Source organism: Chrysemys picta, chromosome 2 (genome assembly GCF_011386835.1).
Source record: "Chrysemys picta bellii isolate R12L10 chromosome 2, ASM1138683v2, whole genome shotgun sequence".
Lineage (NCBI taxonomy): Eukaryota > Metazoa > Chordata > Testudines > Emydidae > Chrysemys > Chrysemys picta.
The window spans coordinates 232,702,548-232,728,499 of NC_088792.1; the positions used below are offsets into that span (position 1 = coordinate 232,702,548).

The 25,952-nt window shown below is 43.1% G+C and overlaps 1 protein-coding gene and 1 long non-coding RNA gene across 3 annotated transcripts in view; one reads left to right on the forward strand and one right to left on the reverse strand.

Moving 5' to 3' along the window:
* Positions 1–965, reverse strand: part of SLCO5A1 (solute carrier organic anion transporter family member 5A1) — a 128,829-nt gene extending 127,864 nt beyond the window's left edge. The window contains exon 1 of one of the 2 annotated variants that reach the window (XM_005309787.3): positions 832–965. The gene's annotated coding sequence lies outside the window, so the exon portion shown is untranslated. Of the gene's footprint in view, positions 1–726 lie in introns of both variants that reach the window. The other variant, XM_024102819.3, reaches the window with a different exon arrangement.
* A 148-nt stretch (positions 966–1,113) lies between these two features.
* LOC122172668 (uncharacterized) lies at positions 1,114–25,624 on the forward strand. Its single transcript, XR_006173179.2, has 4 exons — positions 1,114–1,357; positions 4,591–4,871; positions 5,252–5,349; positions 24,094–25,624. It is a non-coding gene; the product is annotated as an uncharacterized LOC122172668 (long non-coding RNA).
* Positions 25,625–25,952: the final 328 nt, after the last annotated feature.

The following is a 25,952-nucleotide window of genomic DNA, read 5'->3' on the forward strand; positions in this document are numbered from 1 at the left end:
TGCAGCACACTGAAAAGCAAACAGGGTCCTTACAATACACACAGATGCACTTGGTACTTACACAGGCACAAAGAGCTAATGCAACTGTGACTGCATGCACAGATTACATGCATATGCATAGACTTACGATACATATACAGAATACATGCAAACACTCATATATAGCGCACACACATGGTAATCAGTGTACTGCTAGTGAAATATGTCTCTGTGTGTCACCATCTGGGAGAGTAAATGCTGTCCTTTATATGTCAGCTCCCCTTTTGTCTTTCTGTTCAGCTCCGCTTTGTGCAACCAGTGAAGACAGACACAAATGCCCCCCCTCCCCCCACACCCACACTTTCTCCCTTTCAATGTGAGGAGGTGGAGGGTATCAGTTCAACTCAGCAGCTGCCCCTGCCATACAACTCGTGCAATAATTTCCATGTACTTAGCGTGTGCAATGATCCACATACAATAACGAGCATATCTCCAGCCTGTTCCCACAGTGAGCTGCATGCGTGCATATACACACACAGAGCACGTTCAATGACTCCCACACTATCTCCATGTAGCTAGCATGTGCAGCAACTCCCGTGCAATAATCTGCATTTGCATAACACGCTCGCATGTCTCTGCGGTGAGTGGCTCCCAGTTACAATCTGCATGTGTTGTATGTTCAGCGACTCCCACATACTATTTTGCGTGCCTGCCCAATGTCTCCTACTCAACCACGTTCAGACATACCAGGAGGGGGAAGCGCGGCACGAGGGAAGCTAGAGGAAGGAGAGTCGATGAATCCTATTAGGGCTCCCAGTACCACTAATAAAGAAGAAAGAGGCTGTTACTCACCCCTCAGGGCGGGGCGCTGCGTCAGGGGAAGGGGCAGGGAGGGCAGCAGCTGGGCCCGGGTCGGCGCAGTCCTGGAGCCGGGCGCTACACACTGAGCGGAGCAGCGCACGCAGGCGCACCGGGACAGCCTCCTGGGCGGAGCGGGTCTAGCGGCAGCGGCGGCTGCCCCTGGGAGGGGCTCCGGGGAGCGGGGGCTGCTTGGGCTAGTGCCCAGGAGAGTGGTTTGCCCTGAAGAGAGATGCCCCCCGGTAATGCGCACCGATCACTGAAGGAGCCAGTGAGCGAGTTAGGCCATTTAGCAGGAGCCCTGTGGGTCCCAGGATATTAGCGAGGCAACATCTTGTACTGGGCCAACGTGGGGGCTGGAAGCATCTCTCTCTCACCAACAGAAATTGGGCCAATAAAAGCTATGACCTCACCCACCTTGTCTCCGAAGTATTCCTAGGAATATAGAAATTGCCATATCATCATGGGCAGCGCATGCATCCAGCTGGGGGAGGCTAGCCCCCAGCCCTGCCTCTTCCAGGTAAGCCCCCTTCCCCCCCCCCCACCATGGACACTGGCCACTGCCCCAGGCTAGCACCCCCAGCCCTGGTGTGGCCCTAGCCACAGAGTGCCGGGTGGCACAGCCCCAGCCCAGGCGTGCCAGGAGGGCGGATGGCACGGTCCCACCTCCAGAGAGATGGGTGGGTAGGCAGCATGCACAGCCCCAGCCACTGCACAGGGGAATGGAGAAGGGTGGGCTAGAGCAGGAGGGGGCTAGGGGCAGAGCATTGGCGGGGCCGCACCTGGCTGTTTGGGAAGGCACAGCCTCCCCCCCCCCCATGATACCCGCCACCCATGCATACCATGTCAGACTAAACGATGATGCACCTAGTCCAGTGTCCTGTATCTGATGGTGGCCCCCAGAAACCCTGCTAAAAGCAACTATGGAATAACCTAATCACAGGGAAAGTTTCTTCTTAAGCCCCTTTAGTTAGAGGTTGTTGTGTGCCCTGAAGCATGAGGGTTTAGATCCCTTCCAAAACTTTGAGGTTTTTTGTTTGTTCAGTTTGGTTAAATCCCTACTACGGTAGAACCAGTGGCGTAGCCAGGTTCTAAGTGAAGGGGGAGCAAACATAAAAAAGGCACCCCCCCTTGGCTCCTCCTCCGGCCGCTCCGCTCCTCCGGTCACTCTGCGGCCATGCTGCGGCCCCCCCCCCCTCGGAGGGGCTCGGGGGGGGGGGGGGGCGGGCGCTGCTCGCTTCTCCCGGGGGCTGGGGGGAGCGGAGCAGTGGGGTGGGCAGCAGCTGGCAAGATCCCCTCTCCCCGGCAGCTTCCTACTTCCTTCGACCCGGGCAGCCCAACATTTTTTTTCAAAAGTGGCGCCTGCCGGGCCAGCGCTGGGCTCCTGCAAGCAAAGGGGGGGCAGGCAGCACGGCCGGACTCCGGAGGAGCCATTGGGGGGGGGGGGGTTGGCGGGCGCGGCTGGAGGAGCGAAGAGGCCGGCTCCTCGGCCATCGCGCCCCACACTCAGCGTGGCCCCAACATCGCCGCGGCCGTCTCCTGCGGCAGCTCAGGGCTCAGCGGCCGAGCACTCTGCAGCTGGCAGGCAGATCCCCTCTCCCCGGCAGCTTCCTGGCATGTTGTCCCCGCCCCTTGCTAATGCTGGGCTGCCCGGGCCGAGGGAAGCAGGAAGCTGCAGGCTGCCTGGGCCGAGGGAAGCAGGAAGCTGCCAGGGAGAGGCGATCTACCCGCCAGCTGCGGAGCGCTCTGCCGCCGAGCCCTGAGCCGCCGCAGGAGGCAGCCGCGGCGATATTGGGGCCGCGCTGAGCGTGGGGCACGATGGCCGAGGAGCCGGCCCCTTCTCTCCTCCGGCCGCCCCCCCCCCCCCCAATGGCTCCTCTGGAGTCCGGCCGTGCTGCCCGCCCCCCCTTGCCTGCAGGAGCCCAGCGCTGGCCCGGCAGGCGCTGCTTTTGAAAAATGTGCTGAGGGGAAGCGGCTGCTTCCCCTGAACCCCGCTAGCTACGCTCCTGAGTAGAACCTCAGAGGTACGAACACCAGATATACAAACTGACCAGTCAACCACACATCTCATTTGGACCTGGAAGTACACAATTAGACAGCAGCAGAGACAAAAAAAATAATAATACAGTACAGTACAGTACGGTACTGTGTTAACCATAAACTACTTAAAAAATAAAAAAGGAAAGCAGCATTGTTCTCCTGCATAGGAAAGTTTCAAAGCTGTATTAAGTCAATGTTCAGTTGTAAACTTTTGAAAGAACAACCATAACGTTTTGTTCAGAGTTACGAACAATCTCCATTCCCGAGGTGTTCGTAACTCTGAGTTTCTACTGTACTATTATCAGAGGGGTAGCCGTGTTAGTCTAGATCTGTAAAAAGCAACAGAGAGTCCTGTGGCACCTTTAAGACTAACAGATGTATTGGAGCATAAGCTTTCGTGGGTGAATATGCATGTGTCTGACGAAGTGGGTATTCACCCACGAAAGCTTATGCTCCAATACATCTGTTAGTCTTAAAGGTGCCACAGGACTCTCTGTTGCTTTTTACTGTACTATTATAATTCTGGATAGTCCTGCATTAAAGGTATGATTTGACAAAGCATGCATCAATCTACTCTGTTTTTACCCATTCCCTATCCTAAAAAGATCATTAAGAGTATATGGTATGAATATCATAATATTACATGTCTGCTTTGATTAACTAAACAATTGGTTCAATGCTCCTTACAACAATGAAAGAATGGCAGGCAAAGTAGGTGGACTTGAGGAATACGATTCAATTGTATTTTGGAAACTTCTTGTATTTCCTCTAACACAAATCTTAGTCTTTAGGCTCTGGTCACTAAATTACTTATCTATTTTACTTAAACTTTTTCTCAATGAGTTGAAATACATCTTTTATTGTCAACCTGTCTCTGATATCTAGCCATCAGCTCATGCTAAAACAGAGCTCTTCATCTTCTCCCCACCCCAAGCTCTCTCACCCTCCTTTCTTGATCATTGTGGACTATACCACCATCCTGCCTGCCACTCATGCCTATAACCTGGGTATTATCTTCAACTTGGAGCTCTCCTTATGGCCTCACATCTTGCAAATTCTTTCTGCATAACATCTCCAAGTTACAGCCTCTCTTATCCATCCATATAACTAAAACTCTCACCCAGGCTCTCATCATCTTGTATCTTTATGCAAACAAATAAATAAATAAAATCCTTTTCTCTGGCCCTGATAAATGCAATCACACACACCCCCCACACACACACACATCCATTCAGAATGCTCCTGCAAATATCATTCTATTGTATCAAACATAAGTGTGGCATTACGCCCCATATTCTTCATAGTAATATTATTATGACATGATTATGGCATAATTATGATGCATTTTGTGCAAGCAAAGGCATGTGACATATCATTAAAAGGGTTATGATTTACTCAGTGTGGTTATCCTATTTGTATGCATGTATCATTTTTGTATCTGAAATTATGAATATTGTCTATGCATCTATTACAAATGTGTTTCCGCCTGGGGAATGCCCACTAGACAGAATGCAATCAGTCTAGATGGCTAGCTGGGAAGGGCCATTTGGGAGAAAATAGGTCTTGGAAGATGCTAATCACCCACTGAGGAGCCTTCCTGGGGACACTGCAAACAGCCTCTGAGTCATGGCTGCGGTGGCCCTACAGGGCCATGTGACCAAGTCATCTGGTCCTGGACTCCATGATAACATTAGTGTTTTTTCCACTGCCCAGGTGTGGGAATCAAACTGGGAGACAAAGGATTCCCACCATAAGCAAAAACTATTTAAGGCAGGGGAATGACATCATCATGGTTCATTCTTCACTGATTCCCCGCCCAAGAAAGAAGGCTGCTGGAAACGCCTGAGAAACAAAAAGACTGAGCTGGGGGAGAAAGGTTGAACCCAGGCTAGAGGGATTTCTAGCCTGTGAAAGGAATAACTGGAGTTATAAGCTGTAAGCAAGTGCAGCTTGCCTTCAAGAATCTCTGCAATCTGCCTAAAACATCATTTAGGGTGAGAATTTGCTGCACATATCCAATTTTTTAGTACATTAAGCTTAGATTGTGTTTTTGTTTTATTTGCTTGGTAATCTGCTTTGAGCTGTTTGCCATCCCTTATAATCACTTAAAATCTATCTTTTGTAGTTAACTTGTTTTTGTTTTGTCTAAACAATGTGGGAATCATAACTTGGGGCAGAAAGCTGTGTATATCCCTCTCCACATTGAAGGAGGGAGCAAATTTCATGAGCTTACGCTGTACTGTTCTCTGGGCAGCACAAGATGGTACAATTTTGGGTTTACCCTTTGGGAGGGAGGGTGCACTTGAGACCTGGGCTATTCCTTAGCTGAGCCTTCCCATGCAGAGCTGATTTCAGTGTCTGTGTGTTTCTGCAGCTGGATGTGTCCCTACCTGTGAAAGTATGAGACCGGGAGCCTGTCTGCAGCTTGTCACAGCATTACAGGATGAAAGGGAGCCCAGGCTGGTGGATCAGGTGGGCTCACTGTACCCCAGTTCCAGGCATCACCCCAAAGGGGGGGAACCCATTACAATCAGTTGTTAGTCTTCACTTTCAAGGCCCTTCACAGGCCTATCCCCACCCTACCTATCATCTCTCATTCTCTACTGAAATGTCAATTTTCACCTCCAATTGGCCATTGATGCTAGTCCCCATCACCCGCTTGTTAAATTTTCAAACAAGTACATTTGTGCTTTCCCCTGTGCTATCCCTCACGCTTGAGAAGAGCTCCCGGTAAACATCCGTACAGCTACCTCATTATCCTCTTTCAAGTCCCTCCTTAAAACTGAACTTTTCTGTGATGCCTACAAAAAAATTGATAATGGTTAGACAGATGGTACACTGAGGCCACAGCCTAGCATGCTGCCCAGCATTGTCTCATTGCTTCTTTGTTCCACCCCATCTGTCTGTATCCATTTGTTGCTTCTTGTCTTATAAATAGATTTAGAGTGACCAGATAGCAAGTGTGAAAAATCGGGACACTTTCGGGGGGGGGGGGAGAGATTTGCATATATAAGGCAAATATTGGGACGGTCCCAATGATATTGAGACATCTGGTCACCCTACATAGATTGTAAGCTCTTTGGGTTAGGGACCATCTTTTTGTTCTGCATCTGTGTTTGTACAGCACCTAATCCAAAGGGGGCCGGGCCCTGACTAGGGCTCCTAGGCATTACAGTAATACAAATAAATAATAATAATTAATAATTTTCATGAGAGGCCATGGGAACAAGTCATTATAATAGCTTGCAAAAGTACAGGTAGCCTACTCAGTCTCAACTAGCAGACAGCATTGAACAGGTACAATTTCACTTCTTTTTATGGTGGTAAGGCTTCCTAAGAGAAAAGCTCAAAAATGTCTTAAAACAAGATACAAATATTTGTTTTAGGAGCCAGGTATCTTATCTCACCTGATCGGAGCAGTTGCTGCAAAAGCCTGCTTCCCTTGTTCAGTTTTAGCTCTTAAAAATCATTCTTCATTGAGTGAAGGAAATGTTTGCAGTCTGCTATGGATAAAGGTCAATCTGAATATGCTGGTGCCAAGTTATGAACACATTTGTGGCAAACCAGTATCACTGCCTTCACTTGAAGAGACCTTACCAATTAAGATGATTATAGAGGTCACAATGATGGAACCCAAGCTCACAAGAAAGCACAAATTTGCACAATTTATTATACAAAAACATGTCCAGCCTCTGCAGTAGCACCCCAGAAAACATTCAATATTCCCGTAGCTCCAGGTGAGTAACTGAATTACTGAACTGCCTGCTTCCTTGCAAACTTATTCGGACACAAACTTGGGTCTACCATTAGGAGAATAAAAATCCGTGTTTCCTAAAGCTAACGGAACAATCTACTCAGATTCCAAGATAGCTACCTAGCCCAGGACATAGCCAGCTGCTGTTTTGGGGCTTGATGTGGTGAGATACTAAACTCTCCCAATTCAAATCCCGTGAAGGCAATAGCATTTACAGATGGTTAGCAGCATCTCACAGGACCAGGTTGTACATCATTAATATCAATTTCTGTAATATTGCAGGTGAGCTAAAAGCTACGATTTTAGTTTTAATTTAATTTAATTTCTACTCCCTGGAGAAACATCACCATGTTAAGGTCAGACTACAGTGATTACAGGTTAGGGGCCTGTTGCACTCTTGCTGGCATAGGGAAATGTGAATAACACTTTCCTGTGCCAGCCTGATCTACTTCAACGCAGTGGGGGGAGGAGGGTTCACCCAAAGGATGGCATGGGTTGGCCACTTGCCTCCATTGGGGTTTCTGCTTTAATTTCCAACAGGACTCGTCCAGTGTACGTTACAGAAGAAGTGCAAAGAATCAGCACACACCCTGGCTGCCCTATTTATGCCCTCTCCCTGGCAGCACCTCTCTACCTTGACAACTGCTGACTAATATCAGTAGAGCAATAAGCAAGAAAGGGTGTGCATTAATAAGCTGTTGGTACAAGCCCCAAGTGTATTGTGCAGCATAATGCTGAAGGACAAGTGACTTCACTCATTAGGGACGTACACCAGGACAGCTTCCTAATGAACTCCCTGGTGTGGCTTATTGCTGCTAGAGAATGGCTCATTAGTTTCGTTTGGGGAGCCAGACACACTATAGAACTCACTTATACAAAGGACCAGAGGAGCCCAAACCTAACTATGTTCAGAGCACAATGTAAAAGCCCCCTTTTGGTGCCAATCTTTTCACAATTACAAAGCAGAAGAAGCTAGTACTCCTCATGAATAGAGTAAAAAAACTGATGGACAGAAGGGAGGGAAGAAAATTGCAGCTGCCTTCCAGGAAAATGGCTTTTTGTTTGTTTTTTTTAAAACCAGTACTCACTGTTGTATGTTACAATCCACCCTCAAATGCAAGAAATTTCCAGTTGGACCGATGGGATTTTAAGGCTCTAAAACAGTAGATGGCAGTTTTCATTCCAGAAAGGGAAGTTCTTGTGATTATTAACTGCATTTCATGGCTACTTACTATATCAGGAGGTGCTTGACAGATTAGATTCATAGATTCTAGGACTGGAAGGGACCTCGAGAGGTCATCGAGTCCAGTCCCCTGCCCGCATGGCAGGACCAAATACTGTCTAGACCATCCCTGATAGACATTTATCTAACCTACTCTTAAATATCTCCAGAGATGGAGATTCCACAACCTCCTTAGGCAATTTATTCCAGTGTTTAACCACCCTGACAGTTAGGAACTTTTTCCTAATGTCCAACCTAGACCTCCCTTGCTGCAGTTTAAGCCCATTGCTTCTTGTTTTATCCTTCGAGGCTAAGGTGAACAAGTTTTCTCCCTCCTCCTTATGACACCTTTTAGATACCTGAAAACTGCTATCATGTCCCCTCTCAGTCTTCTCTTTTCCAAACTAAACAAACCCAATTATTTCAGCCTTCCTTCATAGGTCATGTTCTCAAGACCTTTAATCATTCTTGTTGCTCTTTTCTGGACCCTTTCCAATTTCGCCACATCTTTCTTGAAATGCGGTGCCCAGAACTGGACACAATACTCCAGCTGAGGCCTAACCAGAGCAGAGTAGAGCAGAAGAATGACTTCTCGTGTCTTGCTCACAACACACCTGTTAATACATCCCAGAATCGTGTTTGCTTTTTTTGCAACAGCATCACACTGTTGATTCATATTTAGCTTCTGGTCCACTATAACCCCTAGATCCCTTTCTGCCGTACTCCTTCCTAGACAGTCTCTTCCCATTCTGTATGTGTGAAACTGATTTTTCCTTCCTAAGTGGAGCACTTTGCATTTGTCTTTGTTAAACTTCAACCTGTTTAACTCAGACCATTTCTCCAATTTGGCTAGATCATTTTGAATTATGACCCTGTCCTCCAAAGCAGTTGCAATCCCTCCCAGTTTGATATCATCCGCAAACTTAATAAGCGTACTTTCTATGCCAATATCTAAGTCGTTAATGAAGATATTGAACAGAGCCGGTCCCAAAACAGACCCCTATGGAACCCCACTCGTTATGCCTTTCCAGCAGGATTGGGAACCATTAATAACAACTCTCTGAGTATGGTTATCCAGCCAGTTATGCACCCACCTTATAGTAGCCCCATCTATTGTATTTGCCTAGTTTATTGATAAGAATATCATGCGAGACCATATCAAATGCCTTACTAAAGTCTAGGTATACCACATCCACAGCTTCTCCCTTATCCACAAGACTCGTTATCCTATCAAAGAAAGCTATCAGATTGATTTGACATGATTTGTTCTTTACAAATCCATGCTGGCTGTTCCCTATCACCTTACCACCTTCCAAGTGTTTGCAGATGATTTCCTTAATTACTTGCTCCATTATCTTCCCTGGCACAGAAGTTAAACTAACTGGTCTGTAGTTTCCTGGGTTGTTTTTATTTCCCTTTTTATAGATGGGCACTATATTTGCCCTTTTCCAGTCTTCTGGAATCTCTCCCGCCTCCCATGATTTTTCAAAGATAATAGCTAGAGGCTCAGATACCTCCTCTATTAGCTCCTTGAGTATTCTAGGATGCATTTCATCAGGCCCTGGTGACTTGCAGGCATCTAACTTTTCTAAGTGATTTTTAACTTGTTCTTTTTTTATTTTATCTGCTAAACCTACTCCCTTCCCATTAGCATTCACTATGTTAGGCATTCCTTCAGACTTCTCAGTGAAGACCGAAACAAAGAAGTCATTAAGCATCTCTGCCATTTCCAAGTTTCCTGTTACTGTTTCTCCCTCTTCACTAAGCAGTGGGTCTACCCTGTCTTTGGTCTTCCTCTTGCTTCTAATGTATTGATAAAAAAGTCTTCTTGTTTCCCTTTATTCCTGTAGCTAGTTTGAGCTCATTTTGTGCCTTTGCCTTTCTAATCTTGCCCCTGCATTCCTGTGTTGTTTGCCTATATTCATCCTGTGTAATCTGTCCTAGTTTCCATTTTTTATATGACTCCTTTTTATTTTTTAGATCATGCAAGATCTCGTGGTTAAGCCAAGGTGGTATTTTGCCACATTTTCTATCTTTCCTAACCAGTAGAATAGCTTGCTTTTGGGCCCTTAATAGTGTCCCTTTGAAAAACTGCCAACTCTCCTCAGTTGTTTTTCCCCTCAGTCTTGATTCCCATGGGACCTTACCTATCAGCTCTCTGAGCTTACCAAAATCTGCCTTCCTGAAATCCATTGTCTCTATTTTGCTGTTCTCCCTTCTACCCTTCCTTAGAATTGCAAACTCTATGATTTCATGATCACTTTCACCCATTAGATTACATGCTGTCCTTCATTTTCCTTGCAGGAGCTCTAGGAAGTGCAAATTGCAAAGAAGGGGAAGGAATTTTGCACTGTGTTTGCAGTAAAGCCTTTCTCTGGGGATTCTACTAGAGAGGGCAACTTTAACTTGTGGCCAGAGGCAGGGCCGGCTCCAGGGTTTTGACCACCTCAAGCAGCCAAAAAAAAAAAAAAAAAAGCTGTGATCGTGATCTGCGGCGGCAATTCGGCGGGAGGTCCTTCACTTCTAGGCGGAATGAGGGACCATCCGCCGAATTGCCGCCGAATACCTGGACGTGCCGCCCCTCTCCGGAGCGGCCGCCCCAAGCACCTGCTTGACAAGCTGGTGCCTGGAGCTGGCCCTGGCCAGAGGTCTGCCATGTCAGCAGAGGCTGTCTCAAGGGAGCAATGAATCAGCACATTCCCTAGCCAGCCTAGTCATGGCCTTTACTCAGTAAGCACTGCCTTCTTCTGAGGGTTGTGCTTGCCAGTTGCAGGCCGTCCCCCACTATCATCACTATTCAGAACAGGGGATGTTAGTATCGTGCATAGGCGGCAGATAGAAGAGGCCAGGGGGTACCTGTAACCCTGGGACTTGGGTCCTCTGCCCTTGGGCTGGTGCTGATGCCCTGCCGTTGGAGGACGGTGGCCACTTGTTGGACCAGACGTCGTTGCTGTTCATGTTGTTGAGTAGCCAACTCCCAGATAAGCTGTTATTGCTGTTGTAGTTGCGCAGCCTGCTGTTGCTGATGGGTGGCCATCTGCTGAAACAACTGCTGTTGTTTTAACTGCTGCTGCGCGGCCTGTTGTTGCTGACTGTCAGCCAGCCACTTTAGCGGCTTGTCTATCTCCATAGCTCCCCCACTCTTGTTCCCTCCCTGCTTTTGAGGGTCTCTCTCTCTCCCCTTCTCCTTTTTCCTTTTCTTGGTCTTCACACACACTTTTTAGCTATCTGCTGGTGCATGTGGTCATTCTGGGTACTCTGGCTAAAGTCCACAGTTCTGCTAGCCTCGCACCCGAGATTCACCAAAATTTAGCTGTGTTCCCAGGACCATAAAGCAATACACTTTACAAAAGGCTTGTTCTGTTTTGGTCTACATTGCGAACACAGACGGCTCTCAAATGGTGGGTTTGCAGCTCAGTGGTCAGAAGACAATGGAACGGTTAACACTGACTCACCGAGCTGCTGCTGTATGCCAAGCGGGTTGGCTTCCATTTTCAGTTGAGTCGGTTGGAGACTGTTGAGATAGAGAGGATAAAGGAAGTTGACCCATGGGATTATTGGACACTTTTGGTGGACTCCCAGGACCCAATTCAGGCATGGCTGTGTCTACACTGCAAAGCAATAGGCCTCAAATCCTCCTGGCTTGACATGGGCTCAGAACCTCCAGCCCTGCGGGGTCCAAGCCCAAGTCTGAGAGATTTGTTAGTAGATGGAATGGGGGAAAGGGGGTTTTGGGCTCAAGCTTTAGTCTGAGCCCAGGTTTACATTGCAGTGTAGACATACCCATAGATTCCAAGGCCAGAAGGAACCATTGTGATAATCTACTCTAACCTCCTGTATAACACAGGCCATTGAACTTCCCCAAAATAATTCCTAGTGCAGATCTTTTAGAAAAACATCCAATCTTTATTTTAAAATTGCCAGTGATAGAGACTCCATCACAATCCTTGGTGAGTTGTTCCAATTTCCAGTCTGAATTTATCTAGCTTCAACTTCCAGTCGTTGGAGCATGTTATACCTTTCTCTGCTAGTTTGAAGAGCCCATTGGAAGCCTCATCTGAGATCAGTGTGGACCTGCCCATGGGTAAGGAGAGCAGTGAAGACTGTCTTTCTCTCTGGAAACTGAGAACCTTCCCTTTGTTTCAGTGTCAGCTTTCAGCAGCCCTGGAGCAAGAATTCTGTAGTCACATTGTAAACCTGAGTCTGATGTATGAGTCATGGCCGTAGTCAAGCTTAAACATTACTTGGCTTGCCATCCAACAGGACAGCTTTAATACATATTAAACATGTTACATAACATATTTTAAGAAAGTTAAGGCTGATATATTTTTTAACAAATTGGAGGAGGCAGGGGGACGAGAGAGTTTGCCCAGACCTAAAAAACCCCAAACTCTGTATCAAAACAGAGCATTTGTTTGCTGGAGTCATTTTCAGGTTATTTTTTACAATATATCAGTTTCCCTAGATTCACTCATAGTACCACTAAAAACACAAAACACTATGATAGTTGAAACATTGACTAAAAACCAACTTCCAAAACATAAAGCTTCCCTACAGAAAAGGTCTGAGAGAAACTGCAACATACTCAGAGGGCCATCAAACTCAGACTTTGCTGGACCAAGCAGGGGAGAACCAAATTCCTGAGCTGTGGACATTCCGCTGCCCCAGCCATCTAATATACTACGCGGGGGTCTGCCAGCTTAAGTTTAAGTAGGATCTCAAATGCCTTAGCACACACAGAGAGGCCAGGATTCAAACATTAAAGGGCTTCATCATTCAAAACTAACAGTGTTTAAATGATGAACTAAATTATTTTGTGAGTAGAAATAAAATAATTGACCACCATACTGTTCAAGACTCATTGGAAGAAGGAATGTATATTTCCTGCATATTGATAGGAGAATAGACTCCTGAGGAGAATATTAACCTCTAGCATGGAATTTACCAAAATTGGCTCAATAAATCTGAGAATGTTAAAAAGGTTTCTAAATATTTTGTGCAGAAATATGGAGTTTTCCCATTATTACTAGACTGAAAAGGGAAAAATGCTTAAACAAAGAAAACTGATATATCAAGATAAATCAATAAGAGTTCCACTCCCTGCATCTGAAAGGATAAAGCAGATCAAAACCCCTGGAGCTACTATACATCTCTAGCACTTAAACCAAATTCTCTGCCTAAGATATGATAAATAAAAAAGAATGCAGCAAGCAACTCATAATTCTGTCAGAGTGCTCTCTTATGTAGTTTGAAGCCATAGAGTGTAAAGAAAAGCAGATGACATTGCCAAGAAAATACTCATATCTGGTAAACATGCACCAATTTAACAGGAGATACAAGAGAAGGTTTTTGTTGATTTTTCGGAAAATATTTTGCTCTACATAACATATTTTACAACCCTGGGCTCACTCCATCAAATAAAACGTACAGATATCTTAGAAGGAATGCACATAACAATAAAAATGTTGAGATCATTTTGTAGGGGGGGAGGAAAGAAATGCTATAAGGGGAATAAGATGCCAAGACATTATTCACCTTTTATCCCTGAAAGCATTTTTTTAGATGGAGGCATTCTGAAGGCTTATTTCAATAAGAAATAGCCCTTGCAGCTGCTGACCCAAATAAACCTTTTTGGCTCTGCAGTCGTGAAGGATTACTTGTGATTTCCAGTGGGAATTTTAAAATTTCCCAGCTTTCCAGTAGTCCTGAAAGACCACATTAAGTATTGCCCACCTCCCACTTCTCCAGAATGGAATCTTTGGGCCATATTCTGATCTCAGTTGTAAGTGCAAAGTAGCTCCCTTGGAATCAGGAGAATTCCATTGGATTTACATCAGGGTAACAGAGATCAGAATCTGGATCCTTTACTCTACCTTATCCGGTTGCCATGTATGATGCTCCAGGAGATGGAGGTAAAAGATGAAATCCTGTCTGAAGATGTTGCTAAGGAGGGGATAGCCTGGAGCACAGTAGATTGCATTTTCCATTACTGACACCAATTTTCTATGTGTAGTCTTTTGGAGCTACAGAAAAATAGATAAAACATTTGGGAGAAATAACCAATGCAATGGAATAAGTTGCAAAGGTTTATAGAGTCATCATTAGGTAAATATAGCCAGCTCAGTAAAGGGACAAAACATGTGAACTATCCAAGCACCAAGTAGGTATGATGGAAAAATCTGTAAAACACCTTGTCTGTTTAGTCTACACACCTCTTCCACCAAAGGCAGGGATAAGATAGGATGGTGATCAACATGCTATGCTAGTGCTGTAAGAGAGACAAGGGCCAGATTCACATGTGGAGGGGATCAACCTCTTCCTGCAGTGAAAGGTGGAGGAGGTCAGCTGCCTTTTCAGTATCATTACCCTGTGCTAGGACCTTGTGGGCAGGAAAAGGCAGGGACTGGGCGGAATGGGAGCAGGATGTAGGCTGCATTGAATTGGGTAAGGGAAAGGTAACAACCCAGGCAGCACTATCTATCACTATGATATCTGACCCTGAGAAACATTTACTCTTCTTTCATTTTTAATTAACAGGTTAAACATTCATATGAAGATGGAACTGTTCATTAGGAACACAGCCCTGCGTATGTGGTAAAGGCACAGTTACTAAATACATGCTATTTTCTTTCCTTTTTGTGAATAATAATGTGCAAGGTAACTTACCAGAAGTACATTTATGATGATGAAAGGCTAGATTCTGGGACCCTCACTCATACACATGCAGGACCATTGATTTCAGTGGCACTAGTCAGGGAGGAAGATGCTACTCAAGATGAATCACAGACTATAGTTTGGTTCAGATGAAGACATTTCTTAATTTGTATTATAATATGGAGATCTGTACTGCTCCCATTAGGACTTGGGTCCTACAGTGAGCTCATTCGGGTGCCATGCGGAGTCCATATAGTCAATGGGACTCTGCACCGAGTTGATTGCAGGACTGGGGGCTTGAGTAGTTTCTGTGCTTTTCTCTTCCCCTTAGCATGCGGCAAGTAGGCATTGAATCACAAGACAAACAAACTCGAATTTGCTTGCTTTCTTACTCTGCTTAATAGTTGCCCTTTATGATCCTCCTGGTAATGTAGGCAAAGCTTGTATCGACATAAGAAAAAAAAGAACACTTTGACCTTAAACCTGAACTATTTTGCTTGATAAATTGAATTAACTGAATTTCCATATGGTTTTGTAAAATCAATTAATTTTTTTTAAAAATTACCCTGCCTAGAATGAGGCCTGTAAGAGGAAAATATTTAAGCAAAATTTTCCAAGTCTGTCACTGCTGCCCCTGCAGCCACTAATCTGCCCATGCTGCTATGACACCGCTGGATTTGTACTTCCAGAAAATGTGCCTCTTGTCAATCACTGAAAGGAAGAACTGCTCCCAGGTGAGGACAAGACAGAGAAACTAATACCTTCCAGGGCAGCAGGAGCTGGCTTCCTTAATATTAAAAACATGATTTAAACGTATGAGTATGACTTAAAGAGAAAAGGAAAGAACAGAAAGAAAAAATGTTATGTACACACAAACAAACTAGAATCAGAGCTTCTATAATGAGGGAAGGGAGATGAACAGAAGGTTTCATGAAGTCCATGTAGGACCTTGCTATTCAGATATCATTTACCTGAGAAATGCTAAGGTCAGGGTGGGGACTGTCTCTTTATTATAACAACAAAGAGTCTGGTGGCACCTTAAAGACTAACAGATTTATTTGGGCATAAGCTTTCGTGAGTAAAAACCTCACTTCTTCGGATGCATAGAGTGAAAGCTACAGATGCAGGCATTATATACAGACACATGGAGAGCAGGGAGTTACTTCACAAGTGGCGAACCAGTGTTGACAAGGCCAATTCAATCAGGGTGGATGTAGTCCACTCCCAATAATAGATGAGGAGGTGTCAATTCCAGGAGAGGAAAAGCTGCTTCTGTAGTGAGCCAGCCACTCCCAATCCCAATGTCTCTTTATTATGTTGCCTTGTCTACACTACGGGGATAAGTTGACCTAAGTTACGCAACTCCAGGTACGTGAATAAATGTATTACCGACTGCGGTGTCTACACTGTGCTGCATTGATGGGAGAGTGATTTGTGGTCTATTTAGCAGGTCTTCACTAGACCCGCTAATTTGACCCCCGGTGCATCGACTGCTGCAGTGTCGATCCCCGGTAAGTGTAGCCATGCCCTGTGTGTGTAGTGTACCTATCATAGTGGGACTCCAGTCTTGGTTGGGTGCCTTTAGTACTATAACACAAACAAATAACTAATACAATAATGGGCATTGCAGAAAACCTGAGAGGTAGATGTAAAATGGCTTAATTCCCACTTTGTACTGTTATACTGTAACTACTGAGGTTTGGGGTGGGGAGGTTCTTCCTTTTATTATGGACTTTTGATATGGAATTCTTCACTTCAGGAGCTGCCAGTCACAAATTTCAGTGCATGAAATAAGTGGGCATAGCTATAAAATTTAAAATGAAAACTAAACCACACACTACAGTATATCTAAGCCCTGAACTAAATGTTCTTTAACAAATGACTCCACAATCTAAAGAGATTAAGAAGAGTATTAGCACTACTGTAGGCTTTGTCTGCACTAAAATCTTTTACCCACCTCCAATTGCTTTCTGCAGAATTTAAGCATTCTTTTCAAATAAAGTGCCTAACTCTTCCTGCAAAAACAAAACAAAAACCTCTCAAAAGTCACTTGGTGCAGTGTTGTCTTCCTAAATCTTCACAGACAATCTTCACACAGACAAATCTGTCAAAAGTCCGTTTTGGGAGAGACAACAATTAAGTTCTAGCACTGGGAGAATGCTTATATTAGAGGTGATTAAGTATGATCTGCTAAAAATATGGCTTTATAACGAAAAGCTAAGATACGTTTACTTACTTAAAACAAGCAGACCATTATTAGATGCTAAAAGAGTGCTTTTTACATACAGCTTGTAGCAACTGACGAAACCTTTGTTTTTATGTCCTCGTATCTTAGAAAGGCATCAAGCTGCATTTTGAAATGTTTAGTATGTTCAAAGAATTTGCAATAATATTTAAGGGTGAAATTCACCTCTGTGCAGAGGGACAGCAAAACGCTTGTGTGTCACTTAAGCACTCATAACTTAGGTATTGTGTAGACTTATGCTGGGCCTCTGAACAAAGATGAATATTGCCCCACAAGACCAGTGGGCCTATGCAAGGTCCTAGTCAACAGTGACGTCCTAAAGGTGCCAGTCATCCCACAGCAAAGAGGTACCTCTGTTTACCTTAGGTTTATACATATTTCCTACTCTGCACCCATATAAAGTGAGGATGGGACCAGTCCTGAGTTTTCCAAAGTGCTTTCTCTGAGTGCTCAGCAGAGAAACCAAGTGCATCATGTAGCTTTGAGACCAAGGTCTTGGTTACACACACACACACACACACACACACACACACTTGACAATACAAATTATAATGAGCTGCATCAGCTGCAAATATCAAGGTCATTCATGACTAAGAGTTCCAAAACTTGACTTTTCTATTTTGAGCAAAATGGAGCATGCGGTTTCCATGGTTTCACCCAAAATATGTGCCGGGCTTTTATTGTTCCAGAGCCTTGAAATCCAATCATTTCAATAGAAAAAAAAGACATCAGACTACTATGGGTCATTAATTTGAATTTAAACACTCAAGCAGACTACATCTTCTCTGAATGGATTTATGAATCTCTACATTGTGATCATGCACAAAGACAGCTGTATGATTATCCAATGTAAACTTATTTCTGGATATATTGTTCACTTGCACCTTTAATTTTTTGTACAGGATAGACTGTTCATGCACCAGAAATATCAAGCTTTTTAAGGTAAAAACTTTATTGAGAAGACATGGCAGCATTCAGTGATAGTGACCAGGGGCGGCTCCAGGCACCGGCGCAGCAAGGGCATGCCTGGGGCGGCAAGCCGCGGGGGGTGGCCTGCCAGTCGCTGTGAGGGCGGCAGTCAGGCAGCCTTCGGCGGCATGCCTGCGGGAGGTCCACCAGTCCCGCAGTTTCGGCAGCAATCCTAAAAGAATGGAAAAGTCATATCAAAGCCCTCTGCGTTACTGAGAGGGGGCTCCCAATTTCAATAATAATCTCCTTAGCAGTACTAACAATACAGTACTACACAAAGAAGATATGGCTATGTGTCTTCCTCTATGTTTGTACAGTGCCAAGTACACTGGGGCCCAGTTCCTGATTGGGGCATTTGGATATTACTGCAATAGAATGATAAACACATAAAAGAATAATATTGAATGGTCTGGAGGAAAATATTTTTGAAACAATGGTTGGTTAGTCTGAGGAATAGACTCTTGGCACGTATAGAATGCCTGCCCTAAACTAGTCTATAAGGCCAAGACCCGGGCCTTCAAAGCCCTCCTCAAGGCCCACTTCTATTTCCTGTGAAACACTGTCAACTAATGATCGTTAGGAGCAAGGTCAGTGTAGATAATTATACTTATTTAAAAGTAAAAAAAATGGATTTTATGTTGCTTGTCTTCCCTAGATTGTGAGTTCTGTGAGGCAGGGAACTGTAACTTTGTTACATATTTGGAAAGTTCCTAGAACATTGCGGGCAATAACAGAAGCCCAATAAATAATAATAAGTGTCCTACAAGATCCAGTATGGTTAAAATAACCATCAGTAGTCACACAGGGTAGAATTCTGACTTGGTTGAAGTCAGTAGGAGTTTTGCCATTGATTTCAATGTGGCCAGGATTTCACTAATAGTATCTATTGCTCTATACACACATTGAACAGGACAGTGACTGTAGCAAGGAACATCCAGGCATTTTTTCACCATGATGGTGGTTTCTATCTATGTGCTTAGATGGGCCCATAACACTGTATTGTCTTAGGACCTCACAAACATTAACAAAACTTTACTCAGACAGCAAACTGAGGCAGTGAGAGCTTACCATCTTGTCCAAGATCACACAGAAAGGTGGTGGCGATGGGGACTGAACTCAGGGCTCATAGTCTAATGCTTTATTACAAACCAACCATGTTTCAGTGATGGGATAGGACTGACCCCTAATCCAGCAACTGCAAATGCTGCCTCCCACAGCATGTGCAACTCAACAAGGATTGCAGCAAGATGGTTGCTCTTGCAAGAAAGAATGGCAAATAGTTCTGCCCAGTACATTCAACAGATCCCATGTATGGGCTGCCCTGTAACGAAGTCTCTGGAACTGAGTGTGTTTTACTGTGCCTCTCAATGTACCATTGCCCTCACTTTTCAAGCTTCTGCCTTAAGATCAGGATTTGGTACTTTATGTTAAGAGAATTCATGAGTGCACTTCTTTCTATTTAGGCGTTCTCAATGTGCCTGTCTCTGTGATATCTAAGCACCGTTTATGTAGAAGATCTAGTATTTGGGCCTGATCCAAAGCCCACTGAAGTCACTGGAAACACTCACATTGCAACGAGCTTTAGCTCAGGCACAACATAGTAAGGAACTTAGTGGTCTTATTAATTGCACCCAAAATACCTGAGATCAGCATATATACTAAATTAGGAAATGAGTCAGGTAATTCTTTAAATTTGTCTCTATAACTCCAGATTTTGTCATTTCCTTCTGGGGTAGAATTTCTCCCTCTTAAGTCAAGCATGGCTATTGGTACACTGTAGCTAACTGTCACCATTCAGTATGAGGTGTGTTTGTGGTACTTTGCCATTTTCTAAGACTTATTCTTTTTTGCAACTGTAAAAGGCACAGAAAGCAATTTAAGCAAAGCTGAGGCAAGACTGAATTTATCTGAGAGCGAGGGGGGAACCCGTAGTTCTAATGTGGAGAGTCTTTTTGAATATGTCAGACCCAATATTTTAAAACCAATCTTCCCAGAATAATTTAGGGACCATGTTTTTGCTATCTGAATTCTGGCCAGTGAGAAAGAAGGCAGTTGTTGCCATCTAGATATCATTGGCTGTTTGTTTTATAACCTTACTGTAGATGGTTACTTAACCTAAATCGGATTATAATTTAGTTGCAATGTATGTATACCAGGCCAAATGCTAACATTCTTGCTGAAAGTCAAAAGGAGTTCAGACTGAAAAAAAACTGAGTAAAGATTTCAAGATTGGTCCCCTCTTTACCTTACCTGGATATTCTCCAGCTGATCCTATATCCTTCAGGTTTATCATATTGTTGATTTATTTCTAATATAGGTGGTTTTGAAGTCATAGGGATTTTAATCCTAAAAGGAACATCACTTGTACACAGTATGTTATTTTGAAATTGATATGGCCAGAAATCCTAAATTTGTGAAGAAAAAGAGGTTAGAAGGCTTTGTTTTTTCCTGGTTCTCCCCTATGCATGGCTAGCAGCACTGGAAGTTAGGCAGAAGGGCTGCACAGCACATAGAAGTCTCCGGGAGGAATTCTGTCTCCCAGGCAGTGCTCCTACTACATCACCTTGAAGAGGATATAGCATACTTCAGACCCATGACCCTATGCTCACCCTTTTTTAGGCATCGAGCACTGAGGTTTGGGCTGAAGTGCATTGGGAAAAGGGAATCTCTTTGTACTCTTCCGCATCTTGTTCACCCAGAGAAGCTGGCCAGAATCTGGCCCTAACTGACAAAGGATGAGATGACAAAATCTGTTATAACAAGGGGAGGTATAAGTTACATAATGCAGTATTGCAACCAGTATGATAAAGATCCTGGCAGCCCGAGATCCAAACTTCTTGAATACCATAAAAATATGACTATTCAACTCAGTGTGATTTTTATTTTATTTTTTTTACTGTCTAAGGATATACAGTATATGGTTAATTCAGAAAATATTATCAGTCTTTATATGCTTCAGACCAACTGAGTTTGATAAACTTCATGGAAAATACAATGTATAATACACTAAGAGTAGAACTAAGCAAATAACTGGATGCTTCCACGTTCTAATGCAAAATAAATAAAGCTATGGAAGGATTATCACCAGACCGGTTGCTAGTTAAAGACAGATTTCCAGCAGTCCTTTATGGACTTACAGAAAAGAAACTGTTTCAGTGCTAGTCCAGCTATACTCAAAGTAATGTGATGTGATATAGGCAGTAACCAAGGGGTATGAGAAAATCCCTGATTATGTTGGTCTTAACAAAGGAAAAAGCAAGGATTTATTATGGGGAATTACCATCCAATATTGCTTCTAAATATGGATGGCAAGATTGCAGCAAAAATCTTCTCATTGGAATCAACATATTTCCACAATTTGTCATGGAAACTCAGCAGATTTTATGAAGGGAAAGTTAGTAGCAGAAAATGCCAGGACAATAATGAATCTAATGCATTAGGCACAATTATCTGAATGTCCCACAGTCTGACCTATTTTAGATGCACTTACATTTTGGACAATGTTCTTAGAAATCACTTCCCCTCTCCACCCCCCCCACCCACCCCCGCAATTGCAAATAGCTCTCTCAGCTCTTTCTTGCTATGCCCATACAGTACATCATTCAGGAAACAAGGTTTTGCTGGATTTGCACACCAAAAAAATGTATACGTTTGGCTTTTTCAATATGAACTGTTGGCTATGGCAAAAATTGCTTTTTGCATCACTAATCCTATCCCACAACAAAAAGAAAATCTACACTGCCTAGAATTTATCTACATAATAGTCCAAGAGAGAATTAAAATTATATATATATATATACACACACCTTACGGAAAAAGAAGAGAACATCAAGTACTGTTCTGCCACTCCCAGATCAGATCCTAATGTTTCCTGTGTCCCATGTCACTATTTCAGCAAGTGGTCTACAAGTACAGATTTATAATTAGTTGTATTAAAGCTCCCAGCAGCTACTGTTTTACTTTTACCTTCTAATTTTTGAAGTAAGTGTGTAAATGTTTAAGGATAGATTTTGCAAGAGTTCATGTTATGAGCCTAAGTAAGAATCCAGGTGTGTAAATCAATATGCACAGAAATTTAGAATTTTCCAAAAATGAAACCGAAAGACCTAGTTCAACTGAAAATTATAATATATAATGGATCCAGTTAACAGTATGACTTGCAATTGCTAGAGCTGGATGCTACTGGGACTAGATCTGGATATTCCTTGTTATTCAGAGCTGATGGTTAAGGCCCTGATTCAGCAAAGCACTAAGCACATGCTTAACTTTAAGCATATACTCAGTCCCATTCCTATTCACCAAAGTAATTAAGCACATACCATTAAAGTCTATGAGACTTAAATATGTGCTAAAAAGTTAAGCTCATGCTTAAGTGATTTGCTGAATCAGGGCCTTAATCTGGGTCTATATAGATAAAGTCTCAGATTAATGCGAGGGCTTGTGTTCAAGGCCTCTGTGTCTACAATGTGTTTGCTATGCATCACCTCAGTGACAAATACAGAAAAAATAACTAAGCATGTGCAAATGTAGCTCAGATCCAGTTTTTAGACTGGAAGCTCTTTGGGAAAGGGATTCTGACTACCTCTATATTTGTATAGCCCATTTCGCAATAAGGCCCTGACCATGACTGAGATCTCTAAGTGCTACCATAATTAACAATAATTCGTAAAGTCAAAACCAATTGTCGTAAGTCGAATCAGGGTGTCAATGTCGTAAGTGCTGTTCATCGTAGGTCGAACATCGTAAAGTCTCGGACTGCCTATAATAACAACATTGATAGTCAGTCAGTCACACTAACTTAGACCTGCAAATCTGGGGACTTACATTTGCTGCGCACTTTTATGTTCTAAGTACACCTCTACCCCGATATAACGCTGTCCTCGGGAGCCAAAAAATCTTACCACATCGTAGGTGAAACCGCGTTATATCGAACTTGCTTTGATCCACCGGAGTGTGAAGCCCCGCCCCCCTGGAGCGCTGCTTTACCATGTTATATCCGAATTCGTGTTATATCGGGTCGCGTTATATCGGGGTAGAGTTGTATATTGAAAATACATTTGCCTGATAAATATATGGTTGTGTCTCTAGGCCTATATCATGAGCTTTGCAGTTCATGTGCAGCTCAGGCACATCTCTTTGTGAAATAAACCCAAAGAGCTGAGCTTAATTTAAACAAACAAAAAACAAAAAAACATGTTCCGCAGCTGCCAGTTTGTAGGCTGTAGCTCTTTGACTCCACAGCTGTGGAGCCAGGGCTGGATTAAGGCAGAAACTAACTAAGCTACAGTTTAGGGCCTTACAATACGAGGTGCCTCTAAAAAAGAAAAAACTGACTCCATTTCCAATTTTATCAAAATCGGTTGATAAATAAAGAAGATATGGGGAAAAAAAGATTCTCTCTAAATATAGACATTTTCGTTCAAATATGGCAAAGATATACATATCTGGCTATACAAATACCCTTGCCCTACCCTTACCCTTCACTAATTGTTCATTATTGACAGGCAGGAGGCCAGGGCTGAGAAAAAGACGATAATTGCACTTGTAAAAATAGTATTTCTAGGAGTAAGTCTGCTATCAGTCTCCTAAGGCAGCGTTTTGTTGGCCAGCTGCTACTGGTAAAATTCTGACCGTGCTGTCCTGATTTTATTGGTTTTTATATATATAAAAATAAAAATGAACAATCTCAGTGCCAATAAAATCAGGAAAAATGTGAGGTGGAGACTGCAGTGTCGTGAAGCAATCCTGCCAAACTCATATTCATATGGGACTCATCCTAGGAGTGACGTCATGTACAGTGTCCCCATTGGCTAGTAATAGCAGGAAGGCCGCCATCTTTTGTTCACAGTCCAGCACACTCAGTCGCATAGTGCCTTCGCTCCTGTTTTTCTTTGTTTTCTTAAGTATCAGTGTGTTCTTTCTTCTTTTGATCTGTACATATGTACAGTTGTGTATTTTAGTGCACACGCCACTTTCTGCTTCATTCGCTATCCATGCTTCACATGATTGAGTTTGCAGGTGATCGTCTTATGGACTTGGGTCGAGTGGAACTTGAGGAGGATACATTTGTTTTGGCTTCCCTTCGTCAGTTTTGGGAACCTTCACAGTAAATATCAAAGAGTGCTGATGAAAGGATAAACAGAGGGTTTTGAGAGAAGTGAAGGAAGATATACACATATATCAAAATATTCTGAGTACTCGATGAGCAAGTTATTTCAGACTATGTGCATATAATTTATAGGCTATTAAAGCCTGTAATATTCATTATATTTGCCTGAATAGAAGCTAATTTTTCCTCACTTTCTCAATGCTTGTCTAGAGATTACCAATCTTTTTTTTGGTAAATTATTTCTCTCTCTTTCGCGCATATAGCTTGTTGTCACTCTGTGTGTCCAAGATGTTTACTCAAGATTAATTAGTGGTCCTGGGAGAGACAGAGGACAGAGAAGCGAACTCTAAGAGAAATGTCTGCCTAGAAAATGCTGCAAGAAAAGCTATCTGCCCTAAGCATTGTGCATCGAAAGTGACAAACTCCATAGCTTATCATTTAAGAACATCAATGAATTTGCTCTCCAAAAAAATCATGATAGAAAATGTTCTAAATTGTATTAATGTATTAAATGTATTAAAATTAATGTGATATGCAAACAGACATACTGCAGCTTGTACTGCTTCCATTAAGTAAGCTTGTCTATGTAACTGTAACTGCTTTTGTGTAGCTTTAGATATAAACTTTTCATATCTACTAATTAAGAAATCATAGATGAAAATATGTTAATTTGAAACTATTTTATAATGCAAACAGGCATATTGCAAGACATGTTTTAGTTGGATTATTATTCTATTTTTATAACTTTGCCTTTGTATATATGCAAATATAAAGTTTTCGTGTTTATATATTCAATGTCCTTTCTGTGAAAATATTTTTTTTTTAAATTATGGTATGGGGCCTCTTACACTTGACAGAGTTTAGGGCTTCAGAATGTCATAATCCAGCCCTGTGTGGAGCATATGCCTTTCACAGAAGACTAAATTGTTTTGTCAGCCATAGAATATGCCTTTGCAAACACTCTTAAGAGCAATAAAGTGTTTATTTATTGGCCTTTTTTATGGATCTGAGGCTGCCCAGGACTTTATGATCTTCACTATACTTAATTCCAGGACTGCTCAGGACTTCACTATTATGACTAGAGATACAACTCAGCTCTTTCCTCTCCAAAGGCCTGATCCAAAGCCCACTGAAGTCAGTGCTGTCACTTGATAGCGCCTATCACCTGGGATAAAGGAGAATCACTTTTAGATTTAGCAATATTTTCTTTTTTTATTATATTTTACTTTAAAGACTTATGGGTAAAATCCTGATCTCAGCATACAAGTTGTCATAACTATAAAGGGAAGGGTAACAGCTGTCCTGTGTACAGTACTATAAAATCCCTCCTGGCCAGAGACTCCAAAATCCTTTTCCCTGTAAAGGGTTAAGAAGCTCAGGTAACCTGGCTGGCATCTGACCTAAAGGACCAATAAGGGGACAAGATACTTTCAAATCTTGGGGGGGGGGGGGGAAGGCTTTTGTTTGTGTTCTTTGTTTGGGAGAGTGTTCGCTCTCCGGACTGAGAGGGACCAGACATCAATCCAGGTTCTCCACATCTTTCTAAACAAGTCTTTCCTATTTCAAACTTGTAAGTAAATAGCCAGGCAAGGCGTGTTAGTTTTCCTTTGTTTTCTCAACTTGTAAATGTACCTTTTACTAGAGTGTTTATCTTTGTTTGCTGTACTTTGAACCTAAGACTAGAGGGGAGTCCTCTGAGCTCTTTAAGTTTGATTACCCTGTAAGGTTAATTTCCATACTGATTTTACAGAGATGATTTTTACCTTTTTCTTTAATTAAAAGCCTTCTTTTTAAGAACCTGATTGATTTTTTCCTTGTTTTAAGATCCAAGGGGTTTGGATCTTGATTCACCAGGAGTTGGTGGGAGGAAGGAGGGGAATGGTTAATTTCTCCTTGTTTTAGATCCAAGGGGTTGGATCTGTATTCACCAGGAGTTGGTGGGAGGAAGGAGGGGAATGGTTAATTTCTCCTTGTTTTAGATCCAAGGGGTTGGATCTGTATTCACCAGGAGTTGGTGGGAGGAAAGAGGGGAATGGTTAATTTCTCCTTGTTTTAGATCCAAGGGGTTTGGATCTGTATTCACCAGGGAATTGGTGAAGGTTTTTCAAGGCTTCCCAGGGGG